The sequence below is a fragment of the Zootoca vivipara genome, chromosome 8 (genome assembly GCF_963506605.1).
Source record: "Zootoca vivipara chromosome 8, rZooViv1.1, whole genome shotgun sequence".
NCBI lineage: Eukaryota > Metazoa > Chordata > Lepidosauria > Squamata > Lacertidae > Zootoca > Zootoca vivipara.
The window spans coordinates 6,317,463-6,340,184 of record NC_083283.1 but is presented as its reverse complement, the minus strand read 5'-3'; the positions used below and the strand labels follow the sequence as shown (position 1 = coordinate 6,340,184).

General features: G+C 41.0%; 1 protein-coding gene across 2 annotated transcripts in view; it reads right to left on the bottom strand.

The window, feature by feature from the left end:
• Positions 1 to 22,722, bottom strand: part of TRAPPC9 (trafficking protein particle complex subunit 9) — a 247,185-nt gene that overhangs the window by 119,426 nt on the left and 105,037 nt on the right. The window contains exon 22 of one of the 2 annotated variants that reach the window (XR_009557981.1): positions 5,826 to 22,657. The exons of the other annotated variant lie outside the window; for it this stretch is intronic. The gene's annotated coding sequence lies outside the window, so the exon portion shown is untranslated. Of the gene's footprint in view, positions 1 to 5,825; positions 22,658 to 22,722 lie in introns of those variants that run through there. 2 annotated transcript variants of the gene reach the window in all.

Below are 22,722 nucleotides of genomic sequence, written 5' to 3'. Positions count from 1 at the left end.
AAACACTGGAACAGCATTGTAGTATGTAGCTCTGAATTTATATCATTTTTCACATTCATGCAGTCCTCCAGGCCATTTTCAACGGACGAATCCCGGCTATGTCTGGGAAATTCCAGGTGTATGGCAGCCCTAGATAAAATGGCGATACTGGCCATCTCTTCCACTTGACAAGCAAAATACAGAACAAAGACGAGAACCCTCCCCACACAGAGTGAACAGCAAAATAAGATTAGCAGTCGAATGAGAAGGAAGAGCAGAGTGAGTGTTGATTTGGCAAAGTGTAAACAATTAGATGGCAAAAACAGGGAAAAATAAATTCAGGTACAGTATTCGAAAACTAAATAATTAATGAGGAGTTAAAGACTTTGTTAATTATGCAGACATGTATTATTTATTCAGTGCATCAAATGAGCAGCAAGTAATTATGCAGGAAACCAAATGAGCCATCCGTTATGGAAGAAGCACGTGGACAATTTGCAAACAGATGGATGGCAAAAATAATTAAGTGTTAGGTAACTAACAAATGTAGCAATTAAAGCAAACCAATGTATTCCTCCGATCAAGTGAAATAACCGTGTAAATTTTTTAAAAAGATAAATCAGGGAAGTACATAATTTGATGATCAGACAGATCATTAAAATGTTAGTCAGCTAAAGGGATGCTGAATGGCAGTATCATATATAGGTCAAAAGGACACAAAACATAGCCATTACAAACTTCTCTCCCATTAATTTCTAGAGGTGGACTATCCACAAATAAACAGTACTAAATATCTTTATTAGGACCAACTAAAAGGTCGCAAGTAGTAAGCAAACTTTCAAGTTCATCCAAATTTGAAGGAGAAAGGGACGCAACGGGCTACATATAGATATATAAAAGCCCTGGCCTGCAATTTGTAAAAGTTCTACAATAAAATGAGGTCTTAGTGGGGGAGTGGTCCAGATGTCATCCCAGTTGTTATGTTCAATTGGGTGAATCTCTGCTTGCTTACAGGAGGCGTCACTCCTCCGATGGCCCTGGATGCCAGTCAGGATGGCAAAAATTAATCACTTCCTTTCCCCTTTATGTTTCTCCAAATCCTGCCTAAGCCCTACTATCTTTGGACATAGGTTCCACCCTGAACCACAGCGAACTAGTAGGCTTCTTACTGACCGCAGCACGATTAACAATAGCTCAGCAAATGGAAGAACGAGACTAAAATACCCTTGAACCTATAGGAAAATAATATATGGGATATAGCAATGTCTGGGCATCTCATCAGACACAGGAGGGCAGTTAAAGGCATTAATGATTAGAGATACCTTCCAAGAAACTTGGACAACATTCTTTAACTATGTTAATGACCAAAACCAGTGGAGAGGTTACGTTAAGTAATATGTTTGAATGTTGAATGTGTAACTGTATGTCTAAAGACAATGGATAAAACAATCACACTTAAATGTACTGCTAGATAAGTGTTTAATGGTTATTGTATTTGAATTTGGTGTTGTTTTAAAAAAAAGAATAAGGTCAGTGTTTTGCAGTCTGAAGACTACACAAAGTAGCATTGGCTGCTTTACCCGACCTTTGAATATATAAACACCAGCAGCTATTTCATTTTCCCACTAGAACCAAATCAGAACATACAGGTTCCTTGCAAGGTAGGTAAAGAAAGCAATTCTATAAATTATGTTAGAAAACCTGAAGATTGTGCTTAGTGTACCACCTCAGAGGGTGCTCCATAGGCAAAGCCCCATCAGATGCCTATCATTTATTCATTTATTAATGAATTTGTTAATTTATTCATTAATTTATTAATTTATTCATTTTTTAATCACTCACCATCATTCTCTGGGCAGCATACATTGTCATATTTCAAAAAGTGAAAATCCGGACAGAAAAGTTGTTGAGCTTCCGGACACTGCTTGCGGCTGCAGTATTCCGGATATGTCCGAGAAATTCTGGACGTAGGGCAACTCTAGCATACAACAGTTATCAAAACAGTTTGAAATCACAAATTCCACATGAATAAAATTCTGTTTAGCAGCACTAACACTAAAAATAATACTTTTAGATCAAGGAATAAGTCTAAAGATGCAGCTGGTCCATGGCATTCAAAGTGCAATATATAGTAAAATACAATATATAAGAAATGAAAGAATACAATAAAACAATTGTATTGCACAGTGCATTACAATTGCTACAAAAGGTAGAAAAAAATCATTAAGTGGTTCTCCAAGACTCTCAACAATTTTCAAATAATCTATGGGAAAGAAAGTTTGGGAAAACTAATTTACATGATGTTCAATAATGATATCTGGTGGAAACCAGTTTAACAATCTACTTCAAAAAAATATCATTATGAGTGCCTGCATTGCAAATGCACTAATATAGGTAGTATGGGACCCAGGTGGCGCTGTGGGTTAAACCACAGAGTCTAGGGCTTGCTGATCAGAAGGTCGGCGGTTCAAATCCCTGCAACGGGGTGAGCTCCCGTTGCTTGGTCCCAGTTCCTGCCCACCTAGCAGTTCGAAAGCACATCAAAGTGCAAGTAGATAAATAGGGAAGGTAAACGGCGTTTCCGTGCGCTGCTCTGGTTCGCCAGAAGCAGCTTTGTCATGCTGGTCACATGACCCGGAAGCTGTCTGTGGACAAACACCGGCTCCCTCGGCCTATAGAGCGAGATGAGCGCCACAACCCCAGAGTCGGACACGAGTGGACCTGATGGTCAGGGGCCCCCTTACCCCTTTACCCTTTAATATAGGTAGTAAAGGACAGCTAATTTCCGTTTCCGTTTTAATGCTACTGGGATATCAATTTACCAATGTGGAACACATCTTTTCAGTCTAAAAGCAACATCTTCTAACTGAAATCCACTGATAATGTCATGCAATAGCCCAAAGCCTGGCAGAATATAAATATCTTTACAGATCTCCTAAAGATCACAACTGAGTAGGCTTGGCAAATTTTCCCAGGGGGAGAACGCTACAGTACAAGTGTCATCACAAAAAAAGTTCTATTTTTAGTATAGATTAAAAATGTTATCTCAGACACAGTGGAACCTGCAGTATCTATCTCTTTGGTAGATCTGAACTGATTGGTGGGGTTGGTGGAGAGAGATGGGAAACGCTGTTCCCTGAAATATATCCAGATTGAGATTGATAAAGAGTTAAATAGAGAGTTTAACCTGAACACAATCTGGTAGCAAGTGAAATCCACATTCTAAGGATATTTTCTAATATTTGCTGTTAGACCCAGCTAACAATATGGACCAGCTGGAGTTTTTGACTGGCAGAATTCCTTGCACTCCTGAGAGCATAAAAACAGGGCCATGATGAATTGTCACAAGAAAGAAGTTAAACTAGTATATTATCCAAAACTAGTGAAAAGGGCTTGTGGGAAGGGCTGTAGCTCAGGAGCAGAGCGCATGATTTGCACGCAAAAGGTCCCAGTTTCAATCTCCATGGTAGGGCTGGGGAAAATTTGTACTGCCTGAAACTCTGGAGTGCTGCTGCCAGACAGTGTAGACAGTATTGAGCTAGATGTATAGATGGTGTGGCTCAGTTTAAGGCCACTTCCGATGTTCCCACATGGACACCCGGACATCCACAAGCAGCATTGCCATGATATGAGGTTGAACTCTAAGGGGGAAATGGCTTCCATTAAGGATGGGCATAACCCACAAAGCCAGGTTTAGAGGGCATGACCCCCTTGTTGTTGACATCCATCTCAAGAGACAATAGAGTGCGCCTCCAGGGGTGAAGTCAAACCGCTGCATTAGCAACACACAAGTGACCTCCCTGGGACGCAAGCCTGGGCAGCGTGTATGGAGGTCCTGGGATGCCCAGAGGACAAGATCCTGCTCTCAGCCTCATGGATGTGGTCCAAAGGAAAGCAGAGCAACATGAAAACAGAAAAAGTCTGAAAAGGGCTGACCCAAGCATTCAAGGAAGAACCAACATGTAATAATACCCTACTCCAGGGGTCAGCAACCTTTTTCAGCTGTGGGCCGGTCCACCATCCCTCAGACCATGTGGTGGGCCAGACTATATTTTTTTTTGGGGGGGGGGAATGAACAAATTCCTATGCCCCACAAATAACCCAGAGATGCATTTTAAATAATAGCACACATTCTACTCATGTAAAAACACCAGGCAGGCCCCACAAATAACCCAGAGATGAATTTTAAATAAAAGGACACATTCTACTCATGTAAAAACATGCTGATTCCCGGACCGTCCGCGGGCCAGATTGAGAAGGCGATTGGGCCGCATCTGGCCCATGGGCATTAGGTTGCCTACCCCTGCCCTACTTTGTGCACCTCTCTTCTTCAGCAAGAACAGGTGGTTCCACAGTAGGAAACTTTCAATAATCTCAATATTCTGTGATAGATTCCATGACAGTAAAACCAGTTTCCAGCTTGAACATATGCTGTAATACTGTGGATCAGAGCTTTCCAAACTGTGTGTCGTGCCACGTTAGTGTGTCTGCTGCAATGTGTAGCTGTGTCACGCAAACGCTCCCTGTGCTCCGCCAGGAACTGGAAAGGGGTTCCTTTAACATCTGGTTTGCTAGTAAAACTGAATTGCATCGTGAAAATGATGCATGTCTAAAAAATGTGTCATCATCATGAAAAGTTTGGAAAGCTATGCTGTAGGTGGATTCAGCTGTAAAAAGTTACACTTTTCTCTGTCAATCAGAGGAGAACAGAGGGTGGTCCCAAAGATAAGCAGGGGTTAGTTGGCTGAGAAATTAGACACTTTCTTATTCATTTCAGATCAGTTGTCAAACTAGTTCAAACACTTATTGGTGAGCAATTTCCAGGCACTATGAAATTATTTTATCTTCTATCCCTATTAGGTTTACCAAGACCAAATTCTTATGGCACATGGTTACATATTTACTTTCTATTGAAGTACAACAGAAAGAAAATCCATTAACACTGTAATAATATTTTTAGAGGCCATAATTATTCTTTTATGAGTAAACTTCTGTTCAGGTTGTCTGATGCTAACTATCTGTATCAGTGTTAAGAAGATCATTTTATCCATATAATATTAATATGGCAATATAACAAACAGCAAAGCCCGGATCATTAGCCTTCTTTGCTGTTATAGAGTATCTGCAACATTTCACACTAAACTATTTTTTTTCATTGAAATAACAGTCCGATTGCACAGTTCATTGCTGTTGAGAAAAAAAGCCACATATAAAAATCTCTACAATCTTAATGGCTTTCCCGGCTAACCAATTATTTACTTAAATTATTCATGTATAAAACAATAAATTTTGTACTAGCATTGTAGTAATTCTAGGAAACTCTCCGTGAAGCTGACTATTAGGAGCACTGAAGACGACGTCACTTAAACCTCTCCAAGTTCACTTATAGTTATCTTTTGATCATTAGTTAAATTTTAAATATTCAAATGAATGCTTTAAATACTAAACTACTGAGCCTAGGGCTTGCCGACCAGAAGGTCGGTGGTTCGAATCCCCGCAATGGGGTGAGCTCCAGTTGCTCGGTCCCTGCTCCTGCCAACCTAGCAGTTCGAAAGCACGTCAAAGTGCAAGTAGATAAATAGGTACCGCTCCAGCGGGAAGGTAAACGGCGTTTCCGTGCGCTGCTCTGGTTCGCCAGAAGTGGCTTAGTCACGCTGGCCACATGACCCAGAAGCTGTACGCCAGCTCCCTCGGCCAATAAAGCGAGATGAGTGCCGCAACCCCAGAGTCATCCACGACTGGACCTAATGGTCAGGGGTCCCTTTACCTTTACCTTACTATTCTCAAATACCAGTTTGTGTCAGGAACTGGAGTCAGCAATAAAACAAAACAGCACCTGATGTCAGTGAAGTTAACTTTTTATTCAAAGAAACAATACAGCTCAGTCCTAGTGGTCACAGCAACCCTTCCAAGTAGCTCTTGCCCCGATGAGGCAGTTGCGAGGTCCCTACCTTCCCACCGCTCTTTAAGACTCCTCACCTGGTTCTTTCCCCAGCAGCCTAAGGCTTTGTCCATGACAGTTTGCCTATATAAGCTAATTTCTTCAAGTGGAATAGGATTGATAGAATCACAGAACATGGAATACATAAAACTGTATAACTGGAAGGGGTCCTGAGGGTCATCTAGCCCAACTCCTTGCAATGCAGGAATCTCAACTAAAGCATCCATGACAGATGGCCATCCAACCTCTGCTTAAGAACTTCCAAGGAAGGAGATTCTACAACCTACCGAGGGAGACCATTCCACTGTGGAGCAGCTTCTTCCTGATTCTTAGTCAGAATCTCCTTTCTTGTAACTTGAAGCCATTGGTTCGAGTCCTACCCTCCAGAGCTGGAGAAAACAAGCCTGATCCATCTTCAGTGCTATTTCCAACCAACTAGGGACGCAGGTGGCGCTGTGGTCTAAGCCACTGAGCCTCTTGGGCTGCCAATCAGAAGGTTGGCGGTTCGAATCCCCGCAATGGGGTGAGCCCCCGTTGCTCTGTCCCAGCTTTCTGCCAACCTAGTGGTTCGAAAGCACACCAGTGCAAGTAGATAAATAGGTACCGCTGCGACGGGAAGGTAAACAGTGTTTCCGTGCGCTCTGGTTTCCGTCACAGTGTTCCGTTGCGCCAGAAGCGGTTTAGTCATGCTGGCCACATGACCCAGGAAGCTATCTGTGGACAAAGGCTGGCTCCGTCGACCTGGAAGTGCCACAACCCCATAGTCGCCTTTGACTGGACTTAACTGTTCAGGGGTCCTTTACCTTTACCTGTACTTCTGCCTTGTCTGGATTAAATTCATGCAGCCTGATGGATCACAGATCTTCTTTCAACCATAACCAGATAACATAGAGGACATGAAGCTGGGTGCTCCCACTTTCTGATGTTAGGCAGGTGGGTGATGCCTTCTACAGGGAGACTAATAGTTGACAAATTTTGCATCAAACTGTTGTGAGAAGTCTTTATCTATCTGTCTTTGCCTTTTACAATATTGGTTTATTGCTACATTAAGTGTGTGTGTGTGTGTGTATCATTAAGAGCTGAAAGGGATATATATATATCTATATTCTGCCTTTCAGCTCTTAATGATTTTTATTACTCATTGGAGGGGCACATTTAGGTGGGCTGTTTAACTTCTGTTTTTGAGTTGCTGCCCTGGATGTTCTAGAACTGAAGAGCAAGATATTAAACATGCTAAAACAAACAATAAGAGGGAGAGGCAATGCATACAAATAAGGTTCGCTTCTCATACAGAATGTTCACGTCTGCAGTTTAAGAGTTAACCGCACTGTAGTAAACAAAACCACATACAAACATTTCCATGCAGTTAATGCTATTATAAAGACAGTTTATCACAAAATGCAGTTGAATATGATCTGCTTTGTAACATATCCTCTGCTCAAGTATCTGGGAGAAGATTTTAAAGCCAGCACTGAAAACAGATTAATAGTTATAATAAGTCATAAAACTCTGATCTTTATTTCCTCTTAAGTATAGTTTATTAACAGATGGCATCACAGTAAATATAGATATATTATCTCTTTCCACTGCTGAAATGCCATTAAGAAGCATCTGGAGCTCACATGAAATCGTTCCTCCTCCAGCCAGCTATGGAGCCCTTGAAACAGCCACACATAAATGTAAAAGGGACAGCCATAAACATTCAGAGTTCTGCTCCCATCAATGCAAAATGGGCCAATGAAGTAGATAATTTGTATTAACTGGCAATGCCAGCATGCTTAAAATCTGAATGGGGAACTAATACAGTCACTAAATCTATCAAATGGCTTATAAGTTACCCAATGCAGGGCTTTTAATTTTAATTTTTAGGGCACCAATTAGGTTGCCTGAAATTCTTAGTGGCAATTTCAATAGCACTACAGCCAGCATCCGTCTAAATTCTCCCTGATTTGTCACACACATCTCTTGTATTTATCTATTTAATTATTTTTTATTGCTCCTGTGTCACTCCTATTGTCCTTGGTTTTTCTGTGTATGCTACCACCCTCCCACATTTGTGCTGAGTTGATTTAATAGTTGTATCTTGCTTTTTCAAGAACAAATTTTGAGCTCAAAGCGACTTGCAATAATCACAACAACATTAAAAATAACCATTGCAATGACTATAATATCAAACGCAACAGCATATAAAGCAATCAGCAACCAATTCATCATAAGCAATAAAAACAATTCAATAACGTCATATATTTGTCTATACCAGGGTTTCCCAAACTTGGGTCTCCAGCTGTTTTTGAACTACAACTCCCATCATTCCTAGCTAGCAGGACCAGTGGTCAGGGATGATGGGAATTGTAGTTCAAAAACAGCTGGAAACCCAAGTTTGGGAAACCCTGGTCTAAACCAAGGATGGGGACCATGCCATCTCTTCTACGAGAGCTGTTAATCAAGCTACTGCGCTATCTACTTAACTTGAATTTACTGGATGAATTCCGAAAGCATATAATTATTTCTACTCAGACAAAAACAAACAAACCATTTTGTGGTATTACCTTTCACAGAACCCATGCAATAAATTCTGCACTTGTTTAGCATTGTAGGGTTTTCTCTGTTTCTATTTTCATAAGCCAGCAGTCTGATGGATACGCTGGTGCCCTAATACAGGTGCAAGTGAGTATTAAATTACATTTTAAGACCCATTTTGTTCACTACAATGCCAGAGCTTATCCTATCATTATATTTGATGTATAGATGGTTGCCAGAATTTTAAAAACAAAATAGGGAGGCGATGAATGACCTGGTTTTGATCCTTCAGCATTCACGAGGAGGAGGAGGAGAAGAAGAAATTAGTACCGTTTGCATTATAATATCTGCATGCCACTAGGAAATGGCCTGGTTTGCACATCACATTAAACCTGAAAGCATACAGGCTCTGAGAGAGGAGATCACAGCTTCTTGGCTACAAGTCTGGCTTAGCTTGATATGTGAACCTGAACTTGTGATTTAGTACTCATGGACAAACTGCAAACTGTAACCCATAGGATTCTTCCCCTGCCAAAAGCTGCAGTTACTATTTCCCATAGTTATAAGAGAACTGGTATTTTGCTAGACACCAGTACATTTTACATCAGCAGTTAAACTATAAGATGGTAATTATCACCCATCATTACAATTCTTGGCCGAATTGGATGGAATATGGATGTATAAAATAGATATTAAAGGCCCCCCATTATCACTCTTTTACACAGGCAAGTCCCTGCTGATCTGAGTTGCAATGGTTAATTAATAAGAGAACTACTACAAGAGGCAAACGTATAAATCCGACAGATGTTCAATTTGCTATGCAAATTCTCCCTGAGTGTCTCGCAAGCAGGAGAATATCCTTACATATTCCAAAACCTGGAGCTTGAAGGAAGATCAGAGAAAATCAGCATATCATTTCGCCCAGCAAGGCAAAAAAAAAAAAAAAGGAATAAAAGAAAGTTAGAATTTGCTGAGGGAAGGGGGGGAAATGAAAACATGTTTCATCTCCTCCAGTTCTCATTGCCAAAAATAATTTTATGTGAAAAAGTTGAAAATTAAAAATAAAAAAGGTATTGACATTGTGCGAGGGTTATTCTGGCTGAGTGCTTTAGTAATGTGCCAAGCTGACAGTGTCCTTTTATTAAACGAAGGAGTACACCCTAAAGGCTGATAGAGCATGGCTGCTAATTTTAAATGGCTCAGGCTTGCAACTGGATCAGTAAATTCCAACGGGGGATGAATAAGCAGGGTAGGTGGTTCTTTTTCAGAGAGGAGTAAAACGAAAATAGAAAGCTCTTTTTATAGCAAGAGGGAGCCTCGGGGAGATCTCGGCACATCTTTCAACAGCTGAAACACACTATTTTTTTTTAATTAAGAGACCTGAGAGACAGGCATTTTAATTACTTTTCAGCTTATTTTCACAGAAACAAAGCAGAGTGCATGCAGGGAGGGAATCTACACAAAAATGAATTATAGATGGGCTGGCTGTGGCAAATGGGTCTTCCAGCATACTGATCTTTTTCAAAATCCAGTGACTTCAACCAGCCTAATCTACTCTCCCTTTTCAGATGGCATGGTCGAAAACCAGATGATGCCAAAACAGTATCAGATTGCAACCTATGACTCAGAAATTTGGGGTGGGGTGGGGGGCGGGGAACCAGTTAAATCCGAGTTGTCCAGTTCTAATGTTAGATCAGGGGCAGTCATGTGTAAGTACCCTTCAGATGTTTTGGACGTCTCAGCCAGCATGGTCAATGATAAGAGATTAGGGGAATTGCAACCCACAACATCTGGAGGTCACCATGTTGGCTTCATTTGTCCTAGATCAAGGAGGGTTCTCAAAATCTCTACCTCCAGGGCCCACTTATGAAGGCTGAAAATTATTGAGGGCCAAGAATCAAAGGCTCCCTGCTCAAGGTACCATGGAAATACCCACTTCAGTTCCGGCAAGTCCCTAATCTGTCCAAAGCTGCCCCAATTCATAGAATTAGAATAATAGAATCACTGAGTTGGAAGGAACCCTGAGGATCATCTAGTTCAACCCCCTACATTGCACAAATATGCAGCTGTCCCTACGGGGATCAAACCGGCAAACTTGGTGTTAACCAACCAACCATGCCCTAACCAACTGAGATATTCAGCTGTAACTTCAGCTCGTTATTGGGGATTCATGTGAATCTTTTGCATACCACCAATTATACACAAACATTGCTATGGTGAAGGTCTGCTGGTGAACAATATTGTACTAACAAATACAAATGGGATTCGACAAAACAGACATCCACATTTAATTAATTTGTTTACTGACTACTAACAGCGCACTCCTATTTTCTAAAATCATGTAAGTGTATGCAGCACTGATCGCTGAAACAACCAATCATCACTGCAAAAAATTCGAAGCACAAGGCACACGTCATTCTTAATTGTGATCTGCTGTTTTCTGAAACAGAATAATATTTCAGTCACTAAAACCTGCTAAGGTCTGCTGGTGTGCAAGGTAAATTATATTGTTCTTGTAAATTTGAAAAGTTTGAAAAGGGCATACTAGGGAACTGACAGTCTTACAAGACAATGCTTTTTAATTACACTTCACATCAATAAATGTCACTGGAATCAAATTAATTGAATTCAAGCTCAGTTTGATTTTCACAACTCGATAAGGAAATTGATAAGCATCCCTCTCGGAAAGATGCAGGAAGTCTTTGTAGCTTCATAAATTTAAACGTAAGACATTAATTTAAACTACTTACCAACAACAGTGTGTACAGTTTGACATGCTTGAAAGCCTAATACGCACACAAGGCACATACTAAAGAATTTGGAAGCATGCTTATAAATTAACATTCTGCAATATATGTAGAAATGTTGGGAAGACCATCTCCTACAATCAATAGTCATGCTTGTGGAATCTGTACCATTGCCTACAGCTATGTAAAGGGCAATGTTGGAATAATAAAAAATTGCATGCACTCATTTCTAGGGAAGAGGTTACTGCTTCTTTAATATGACTGTGCTTTTGCCACTCTGCCAGAACTTCAACTGAAGCCCTCTTTCCCCATTTCTAACTATCGAAATGTTTTCTTTCAGACACACAATGTAAGTAAGATGGAGAGACAATGCAGGATACCACAACTACTCTAGGGCAGCCATTCCCATTTCCCCTCCACATCTGCCCCCTGGAAGGCCCGCACTTAAATATAGTGCGACCACCTCGCAGAACACCAATTACATGAATTTCTACAAATTACCCCAGATTATCTAGTGGCGGACTTGTATGAGGGGAAACTTAATGATTTGGAGTCTCAGGCAGGATTTGTTCAAACAAACAAGAAAGGTTTTATCAAACCAAGGAAGTTTATGACACAAAGTGAGTAAAACAAAGGATACTTCAGGTTGTAATGTTATTTCAGGTAACCGTTCACCAAATAATATTTATACTAAATCTAACTGATATTATGGGCTTCTAATCAAGCACAGCTTCCTTTAAACTTCAGTTGCTTATGTTCAGTTACTTCACTTCAGGTAGATGTCGCAGGTTGTTAGACTACAGGGTAAACGCTCAGCCTATTCCCAGCTATTTCACTTCAGTTCTTTCTCAGTTGTTGCCCCTTAATACTTTGGTTCTTCAACAAGGTGGCACTTCCTGTCAGTTACACACCCCTTTGACAACCCTACTCCTGAGGAACTCCAAGTAACAGACCCAAGGATCTCCACACCCCTCTTAACTGGTTTGGGGGGTCTTCTCTTTTTGTAGAAGAATTTCTCCCCTCCCGACTGGAATGAGACCCAAGTAGACTGTATCGTTCCAGCTTCTACTTCTCCTGGCTCAGCCTCAACCTCCCAGTTCATTCCTGGCCTATTATAATGTGGTGGCGGCCCAAAGGGCCACAATAAATGTGATGTGTACCCCTGTAAATCCTTGAGTGCGCTTCTAATAGAGAAGTTATGGTAGCCTGTTACTGTATGAAACTGATTATTATGCAAGTTGCCACCCCCCCATTGGGGCAGAAATACAGCTAATATGTGAATGACAAAGATACAGCTCAAAGCTAGAACATAAGTTGCTACATGGTGCAAATGGCTACACGTAACACAGGTTCCCAACATGCACACTACACAATGTAACAGAACACGGTGGGAATCAGAACTTAATCAGCAGAAATTGCCAGTGCTTATTGTGCATGTGTGTTAAACATGAAATGAGGTAATGATGTATATGATTGCTGAAAACTGAAATGCTTTGTTTGAAATGTTATACCATACCACTGCCTGAACCACCGGGCGGGGTTGCAGTTCTGCAGAACGACCCAACTCTAACATATTGCTTTACAATAAACAACACTGGACTCCTAACTCCTCACATTTGCAATCTTGGCCATGCTACTTGCCTGTTGAGGGGGCCAGGTAGGAATTTTCCCACTTGGCAAATTGGCACCAGCCATGTGGTTTTCGCCTGCCTCGTAGCAATGGTCACAACCTCCTAAGGCTTGGCGGTTAGGCATTGGTAAAGCCTGGTTTATGGGAGAGGAGGTTGTGGCCTTCACTTGCCCCTCCTCTTTAAGGGTATTCCATTAAAGGGATCCGGGTGTGTGGATCTCGTCCACAGCCCAGGTATGGGCTAGAGCCATGCCACGACCCCATCAGAAACTTGATGTACATCAACAGGGCTCCCCCTACTGGTGGTTGGCCCTTACTAGACTACCTGCATGGCAGGCAGGAGTCATACATAGTAGGTTCAATTCCAATGCCTAAGCCAATAATAATAATAATAATAATAATAATAATAATAATAATAATAATAATAATTTTTTATTTGTACCCAGCCACTCTGGGTGGCTTCTAACAAAGATTAAAAATACATTAAAACGTCACACATTAAAAACTTCCCAAAACAAGGTTGCCTTCAGATGTCTTCTAAATGTCAGGTAGTTGTTTATCTCTTTGACATCTGATGGGAGGGCATTCCACAGGGCGGGGGCCACTACTGAGAAGACCCTCTGCCTGGTTCCCTGTAGCTTTACTTCTCGCAGTGAGAGAACCGCCAGAAGGCCCTTGGCGCTGGATGTCATTGTCCAGGAGAATGATGGGGGTGGAGATGCTCCTTCAGATATAGTGGACCGAGGCTGTTTAGGGCTTTAAAGGTAAGCACCAACACTTTGAATTGTGCTCAGAAACGTACTGAGAGCCAATGTAGGTCTTTTAGGACCGGTCTCGGCGGCCAATGAAGTTGTGGCCTTAATTATCCCATGAACCTAAATACAGTCATACCTTGTGTTGCGTTAGGTTCATGTTTCATCTTTTCGGCTTGCGAACGGAGCAAACCCGGAAGTATACACATGCGCAGAAGTGTTCTGCGCGCTTTGCACATGCGCAGAAGCGCCGCTCTAGTTGCAGACTTTTCGGGGTGCGAATGCCACCCCAGAACAAATCGTGTCCGCAACTAGAGGTACCAGTGTACTGGTGTCCGTGTGTTTCATTATTCACAAAAGGGCAGGGCTCGAGGTCTTGCCATGCAAATATTTCTTTAACTTAGTTTAGGGCTTCCAATTGGCAGGCAAACCTGAGACCAAGGAACGATACACAACATGTCTTCACTGCTGGCTTCCTGCCAATGTGCTCTTGCTGTGCTAAAATTAACACTATCTGTGTACCTTCTGTTCATGATCAGTGACACAAATTGTATACAAATTTAGCTCTTTTCCATGTCTGTCCTCCCATTGTCTCCCTCTCATTTCTTCTGCCTTATAGTTTTTAAAGAAATAATATGCACTGTAATCTCCCCCCCCCCTTCCTTTCCATCGGTGTGAAACCAAACCGCTTTTTATGAGCCTGCTTTCATTCATCTACTAAGATCATCCTCTTTCTAAATTAGAGCGCTGCTTCATTACTGAAGTAGATTACACTGAAGCGCTACAAATAATTTATCACCACTAACTGTAACAGAGGGCGCATGTTTCTCATCTAAAAGGAGACATATTTAGACCCATTTAAATCACTCCAAGGACAATGTTTCTGGGGGGAAATGGTATTTAAATTTGTCAAATAAAATATTTAAATAAAAACACATGCACACAAACATTCATGCTTGTGTAAGTATATGAAGGAACATCATGGAACACAATACTACCTTCTGATGCTGCTACAAATAATGCTTACCAAGAATAGATATTTTAGCTAACATCTTTGGATTACTACAATGCAATCCTTTTCATTGCTAATATGAATCAATTCACGATTCCACATTTTCATGCAACTTTCAATGTGGTGGTAGGATGAAGAAGAAGAAGAAGAAGAGTTTGGATTTGATATCCCGCTTTATCACTACCCTAAGGAATTGATGCTTTTGAATTATGGTGCTGGAGGAGACTCTTGAGAGTCCCATGGACTGCAAGAAGATCAAACCTATCCATTCTTAAGGAAATCAGCCCTGAGTGCTCCCTGGAAGGACAGATCGTGAAGCTGAGGCTCCAATACTTTGGCTACCTCATGAGAAGAAAAGACTCCCTGGAAAAGACCCTGATGTTGGGAAAGATTGAGGGCAAAAGGAGAAGGGGACGACAGAGGATGAGATGGTTGGACAGTGTTCTCGAAGCTACGAACATGAGTTTGACCAAACTGCGGGAGGCAGTGCAAGACAGGAGTGCCTGGCGTGCTATGGTCCATGGGGTCACGAAGAGTCGGACACGACTAAACAACAACAAACAACAAAGCGGCTAACATTCTCCTTTCCCTTCCTCCCCCACAACAGACACCCTGTGAGGTAGGTGGGGCTGAGAGACTTCAGAGAAGTGTGACTAGCCCAAGGTCACCCAGCAGCTGCATGTGGAGGAGTGGAGACGCGAACCCGGTTTCGCAGATCACGAGTCTACCGCTCTTAACCACTACACCACACTGGCTCCCACTGATGCTCAATCTGCAGGTGCAACTGCATCCTAATGAATTTGCAAAAGTCAGTCTGGGCCAGGTTAAGCAGAAAGGGCTTCTTAAGCCCAGCTGGCCACCAGCAGCAGTCTTCTAGAAAAAGAGGTGCTGGAACTCACCATGAACATCTTCTTTGTTCTCTTATGACGACAATGGTGCTAGAACTGAGTTCCCGTGAGTTCTGGCTGAAAAAAAGCCCTGCCACCAGCCATGTGAAAAGTTCTGCAGTTTTTAAAAGCAGCAGATTGACGTAGCAGTTGGTAGGTCAGGGGAATGCTATCAACATAAAATGAGTTCAACACGACTTTTTGACAAGGTCCCTCTATTATATTCTAGATTATGCTAATGCTAGGTGGATTTGTAGCTAGTTGATGGACTGTAATCAATCACTCATCAACACTTCATTATCAATCTGGAGAGAAGTGACAAGTGGGACGCAACAGGATTTTATCCTGGGCCCCATCTTTCTAAATCAAAGTATCATAGAGTTGTAGAATTGTAAGGGACCCCAAGGGTCATCTAGATCAATCCCCTGTGATGCAGGAATCTCAACTAAAGCATCCATGACAAATGGCCATCCAACCTCTGCTTAAGAACCTCCAAGGAAGGAGATTCTACAACCTCCCGAGGAAGACCATTCCACTGTGGAACAGCTCTTACTCTCAGAATATTCTCCCTGTTGTTTAGTTGAAATATCCTTTCTTGTAACTTGAAGCCACTGGTTTGGGTTACAGTGGTACCTCTACTTACGAATGACTCGACTTACAAATGTTTCTACTTATGAATGGAGCTCTGTCCGCCATCTTGGATGCTGTTTAGATAGGATTTTTACAAATTTTTAGATACGGTTGCTTCGACTTATGAATTTTTTCTCCCAATGCATTCCTATGGGATTCGACTTACAATTTTTTTCGACTTACAGGTGTGCGTTCAGAACGCATTAAATTTGTAAGTAGAGGTACCACTGTACTACCCTCTACAGCAGCAGAAAACAAGTTTGCTTCCTCTTATAGATATTTGAAAATGGCCATCATATCTCCTCTCTGACTTCAACAAAGGAGTGGAGGAAAAAATGTAAGGTTTGGGATGGAAGGTCTATCTGTGAGAGTTTGTGTCCCTCTGGTAACCTCTTTCTGAAAGCACCAGAAAAATGTGTTACTGAACATTTGGACCATACCAAGAAATGAAATCTTCGCAGTTTTTACAATATAAAAAGAATGCAGGATTCATCATTGCTGCCCTCACACAACCAAATAAACTAATCTTTTTTGCAGCCCAACTGTGCTAGAATGGGTCTCTCTCTTTCATGAGGTTTGAACTCTAATGAGGCTGATCGAAGTCCCCCTCTCCTAGGTTGATAGAGTGGAAGATGGCAAAAATCAGTCTCTTGTGTTGTTAGTGATCTAGGTAAAGGGTAAATGGACCCCTGACCATTAGGTCCAGTCGTGACCGACTCTGGGGTTGCGCGCTCATCTCACATTATTGGTCGAGGGAGCCGGCGTATAGCTTCTGGATCATGTGGCCAGCATGACAAAGCCACTTCTGGCAAACCAGAGCAGCACACGGAAACGCCGTTTACCTTCCCGCTGTAGCGGTTCCTATTTATCTACTTGCATTTTGATGTGCTTTCGAACTGGTAGGTTGGCAGGAGCTGGGACCAAACAACGGGAGCTCACCCCGTCACAGGGATTTGAACCGCCGACCTTCTGATCAGCAAGCCCTAGGCTCAGTGGTTTAACCACAGCGCCACCTGGGTCCCTGTTACTGATCTAAGAATACACTAATATCTTTCCTGAAAGTCTGCAGGGGTTAACTTTATTTTATGTTGAGAACACCTGTAAAAGACAAAAATGAAATACATACGCAGACATTTACAATGGCCCCAAGGAACTGTGTTTCAACCACTGAGCAAACCGTCTGCATTTACAGGGAAATAAGGCTCTAACTTCCTACATCCAAGTGGCACAATCAATTTGCAATAGGCTTCCACTGCAGGAGCTCTGGCTGTGCAATAAAGCTCTTCTGAGCCGTTATTGGATATTTTATTTTTTATTAGAGATGCTAAGAGGCAGACAGCTTCACAATGAAAATGTGATTTTTCTATCTCCTTTCTCCATCAGCCAATCAGGTGCATGAATAGCAAAATTAACTATGAAACGGTACTTTCTGTCAACTTTATGCAAGGTTTTTATATAATATATAAGGCATTCCCATCCTTTGAGTTCACTTTTGATAGCTTTTATTTCTAAGTCACAAGCCCTGTTCCCCTTCTGATGTTTTCTAGTAACTGAGGCTGACAGGATTTCTTCCACAATTACAACTTCCTCGATCCATGGCTATTTTTTGTCAAGCTGACCTTGATTTTACTTTGAAGAATTAAGCTCTTGGAGTTACACCCTCCCAATTCTAAGGAGGGAACTGACATACAACTCCTGGGAGAATGAATTAGCACAGAGAAGAGTGCAGTTTGGTTCTCTAGATTTCTCCTTCCTGCTTCAAACCTTCCTGGCAATATCATACCGATTTACTGTATTGAGTTCACCTAAGCAGATGAAAATTCTAGTTAATATATATATAAAATTTTGTTCTGGTTTCAGTATTCTAATCCATCCTGAAATGAGAGAAAAGTGGCTAGACTCTAAAAGCTTTAAAAATCCCTTCACATGGTTACAAATCTAAATCAATGTAACATAATTACACTACTACAGTTATTAATTTTAAATTACATGGAAAACAGTATCTAAGGAAAACCTTACATATTGTCCAAACCATAGAATGAAAGTACCTGCTACAGAATTCCCACAGGCCATACATACATACATACATACATACATAATTTTATTTGTATGCTGGCTTTACATACATAATTCAAGCCATGTTCAAGGAGGCTTACAACATGAAAAAAATACATAATTGTAAACATAAGTTTGTAGGTTTATAGGTGACCTAGATTGGTTCATAGCGAGTCTGAACAGGTATGCTAGCTTCAAGCATCCACCAGTTACAACATAACAATAAAGTAATATCACAGGTTTGTAGTGAAGTTTCAGAGATCAAATCATATAAAGGTGCTGGAAAAAAAATGGATTCTATCATTTCCCAAGGCAGAATTAAAGGAAACCTGATAGCTATCAGTTATCAAAAGACCGAATCTGCAGGTAAAAATACATCAGCTGCTTACTTTGCAACCCCCACCCTTTTTTTTATTACATTGGACACATCTGTGCCCTAATCCTGTGCCCTTTAAAGTACTCCTGAGTAAGGGCTTTAAAGTCACAGTTTACATTTTCTATCATTAAACATACTGACTATAGAAAATTAATGGACAACTTGCCAATAGACATGGTTGATGGGAGATGTAGTTCCATAACACTAAAGAGCCACAGGTTCTCCATCCCTGCATTAAACGTTCTCACAAACATGAAGCTTAAGAGTACAGTATAGCCCAGGCATCCCCAAACTTCGGCCCTCCAGATGTTTTGGACTAGAATTCCCATCATCCCTGACCACTGGTCCTGTTAGCTAGGGATCATGGGAGTTGTAGGCCAAAACATCTGGAGAGCCACAGTTTGGGGATGCCTGGTATAGCCTGTGTCCATGGCACTGTCACACAGTTCACTTGGGTGCAATAAATGTCTTGATTTGGAAAGATATGGTGGTTTCAATTCATCTAAACTTTTCATTGCATTAAACTCTGTGCAGAAGGAAAGGACTGGTCTGAAGAGCAACAAACAAATTTCACATTTCTCAGAAACACCCCTGTTCGCATCAACACCAGACCTAGGGAGGCTCTTAATTTTGACATGAGAATGCTGAGACTATGAACCGACAAGAAGTGGGAAATGGTGGGAAATAAATTCAGTATTGATTGATTGGGGTGGGGTGGGGGAGAAATATTTCAGGTTATGCCATAGTTTTGTGCTTCTGGTTCCTTGGTTTGTAGTCTATGCTGTTTTCCATTAACTGTCCGATACATGCTGAAATCTTTTCACTAGCCATCATCATATAATTCATAAAATTCAGTGAGGTAATTCACTTTATTACATGCTCTTTGAATCCAATAGGAACCTGGGAAAGGTAACAAGAACAGTCACAGTTGAAAGAATTTTCATCAAGCAGAACAGCATTTCAGCTGTAGAAATTTAAGGGAGAAATATTATTCTTCCAACCAGACACTTGAAAAAGTGCAAACAGAAACAGTAAAACAACACATTCATTAGGACAGCTAGAAAGCAGTTTTTACAAAGCTTTTAAATGTCCACTGAATGCTTCTTCAGGCTGGACTGGGGTTGGGGTGGGATGTGATCATTACTGGTAATATTTATTTTAATCATCCAGAGAGGACTCATAGGAAGTGGGCAAAGTTGGGCTTCCATGTAACAATAAGCAGAACTAACACAATATCTTTATTGGGAGCTACTCAGTATTTTTATTTTCTCCTCCCCTTTTTCTGTAAAACTTCTATCCTATGGAAAGAGTTCTGTAAAACTCAAAAGCTAGTTCACTATTTTGTGGCTTTCCGTTGGTCCTAAAAGGTTATCACCACTGTTGTACTATTATGTGGTACCTTGGTAAACATGAGATTCTTGCTTTCTTAGCAAGTAGACCCTTTCTAAGCCACCTAACATTAGATAAAGCTAAGTAACTGCCAAATTTGTTAAACAAATGGCGCGAAGCATCCAAGTTCAGAATTTAAGTACACTTTTTCTTATACCCTTTTCTTGATCAACAGCTTTATGACATGCTTATATGCACTTAATTTCCCATCAGGAAAACTACAATGCAATTATGTTGTTTTTCAAAAACTGTGTTCACTTCCATGGAGTCTAGTCTTCCATGCTTTTCTATAATATATCATCAATCCACAGCCTCTCATTGAATCTTTGCTGAGTGAAGCATACAATAATATTTCCTTTGTTATGTGGCAAGGTGATAGCTATCAAAATGCAATAGCATAGTGGATGTCAGAGAACAACATAAATTAAAAATTATCAACCACTTCCAAGCTATACAGTTTTTTTAGAGGAGGAAAGAACATGCAAAGCTAACTTTTACAATAGGCTTCACCACCCTCACTTTGATGCATACATCACCGCATGGAATCTGACAGAGAAGAAAATTGACACTCAAGGAGAAGGAGAATATGCAATGAAAGAAGCTAAAATGATCACCTGCTTCACATTTGCTTCATGAGTGGTATTCTTTAGTATTACAGTAACTGGTGTTATTGTTGGAGAATGGGATAGGTGAAAGCACTAGAAGTATCAGAACTTATCCTCATCAGAATTCCTGACCTTTCCCCTTCGGTTCCAAATGTCACAGCTAAAAATATCCTTGCCACCACAATACATTAGCTCTTCATGTTAGAGAATGCAGTGGAGAGCATTGTGCTCTTGCTATAAATAGAAGTAATTAGATGCCAATGAAATCACATTAAAACATAAGCAACCAACAGCATATGCCATTAGTATCTAACACCAAGACTCTAACTCGAATATTGGTTTTAGCATCCACTAGATTTAGATTTATTGTGCAAAGAACTGCTTGACAGTATACAAAGGAAGGAAATTTATTTTTCCTTTTCCTTTCTGTTTTAATACATTCCAAATGCTAACTAGGGCTGCAGAATCCACTCCCAGGTACTGTCAACCTTTTCAAAGATCCACGCCAGTTCTACTATGCTAAAATTAAACTGAATCCCCAAGTGTAAAAAGGTGTCCCTTTTATCTGGTTATAAACTGCAGTCTTTCTACCTCCTGAAGCATATCTGGGCCATGCATTCCTACCCTTAAAAACCCTACAAACCTCCACTGAACTTTGATAAGGTCATTGTACAGGAAGGGAACCTGTTTACAGAATAGTAGGGGCGGCGGCGAATACTTCAGGGAAAGGATTTGCTATGTCAAATGACAGCTGTATTTTCATCTATTCCAAGTTATTCTGTGGACTCCCCATGGGCTTTAGCATTAGTATCAGAATAAGTGATTGGAGAATGAGTGTAAGCAATTGGTGTGTGGTATCTCAGATGGCGATGCTTACTCAAGATGAGTTTAAACTGAAACAACCACAGATTTTGGCTGTGATTCAGAGAGAGCATTTCAGGGTGTGCAATGAAATGTAGTTCCTACACCTGAGGTTGCTTTCGGGGCAGGGAGGTGGGTGAACTGGCCCACCTGATGTAACAGAGAACTTATTTAAGAAAAGATGTGAGGGTTGTTGTTTTTATTTTTCTATAAAACCCTTCATCCGTAGATGTCAGGGTGGTTCACAACATAAAATCACTAGCTTATTATATGACACTTGGGACTCTGTATATATTTCAGTGAGTTGATTTGCTCTTCACAGATACCCCCCCCCCCAAAAAAATCCTACACACACATTCATGTTGTCAGGACAGTCCACAAAATCCAAACCACTAGTATACCTTTTTAGGCCACTGGCAGGTTATGGCCCAATCTAAGTTGGCTCACGTGACAAATCTCAATATTTTCTTATTCTAAACAGAAATAGGGGTAAAGAGAGAAGGGAAGAGCCCCCCCCCCAAAAAAAGTTTCATTTGGTAAAAATGAGTGTTGGGTTCCATGTTGAGATTAGGTTTGTTCTGGGATCAGAAAAGACTGATAATAATAGCTCTAGTGTAAATTGATCCATATCCATGCCAGTTTTCATCCATTTCAAAAGAAAAAAAAGTATATTTCCTAAGAAAGTTCTCCACAGAAACACCATCCTTCTGTCACCTTCTGAAACTTCCATCACTTATAGTTTAACCGTCTTGTTAGAACTTGCCTTTTCTGACTGATCTGTGTCACAAGGTTGTAAATATATTGCGTTTTTTCTTGTCATTTCTGTTCTTTGAATCATGTGTCCCTCCTTGAATGAACTTTCTCTGCTAGAACAATATACTGCAGCAGCTAGAAAACGCAAGCAATTTCTCACAAGTAAACTTAATCATACTTCTGAATTGTCTTATTTTCATCCTTTGCCCCGCATCGTTCCACTCCATTTTTCATACTTTAGTAATGTCTACCGTCTGTGCCAAGACTAATGAGTACTACCAAATCAAAGGAACTGTGCAATCCACTTCGCAACTTTCCTTTGAGTGAGACACAAATGTAGAAATAAGCTGGGGGGGGGGGGAGATTTAGGAAGGCCCTTATGCCTTTAAAGCAGATATTTCTGCTCTAGTCTTCCTGAAGTAATAGTGTAGCCCTGATCTTGACCACAGATGAGAGCAGTGGTTGTTTTTTTCTGGGGGGATGCAGAGGGATGCATACCCCTAAACCAGGCTTCCTCAACCTCGGCCCTCAAGATGTTTTGAGACTCCAATTCCCATCATCCCTGACCACTGGTCCTGCTAGGTA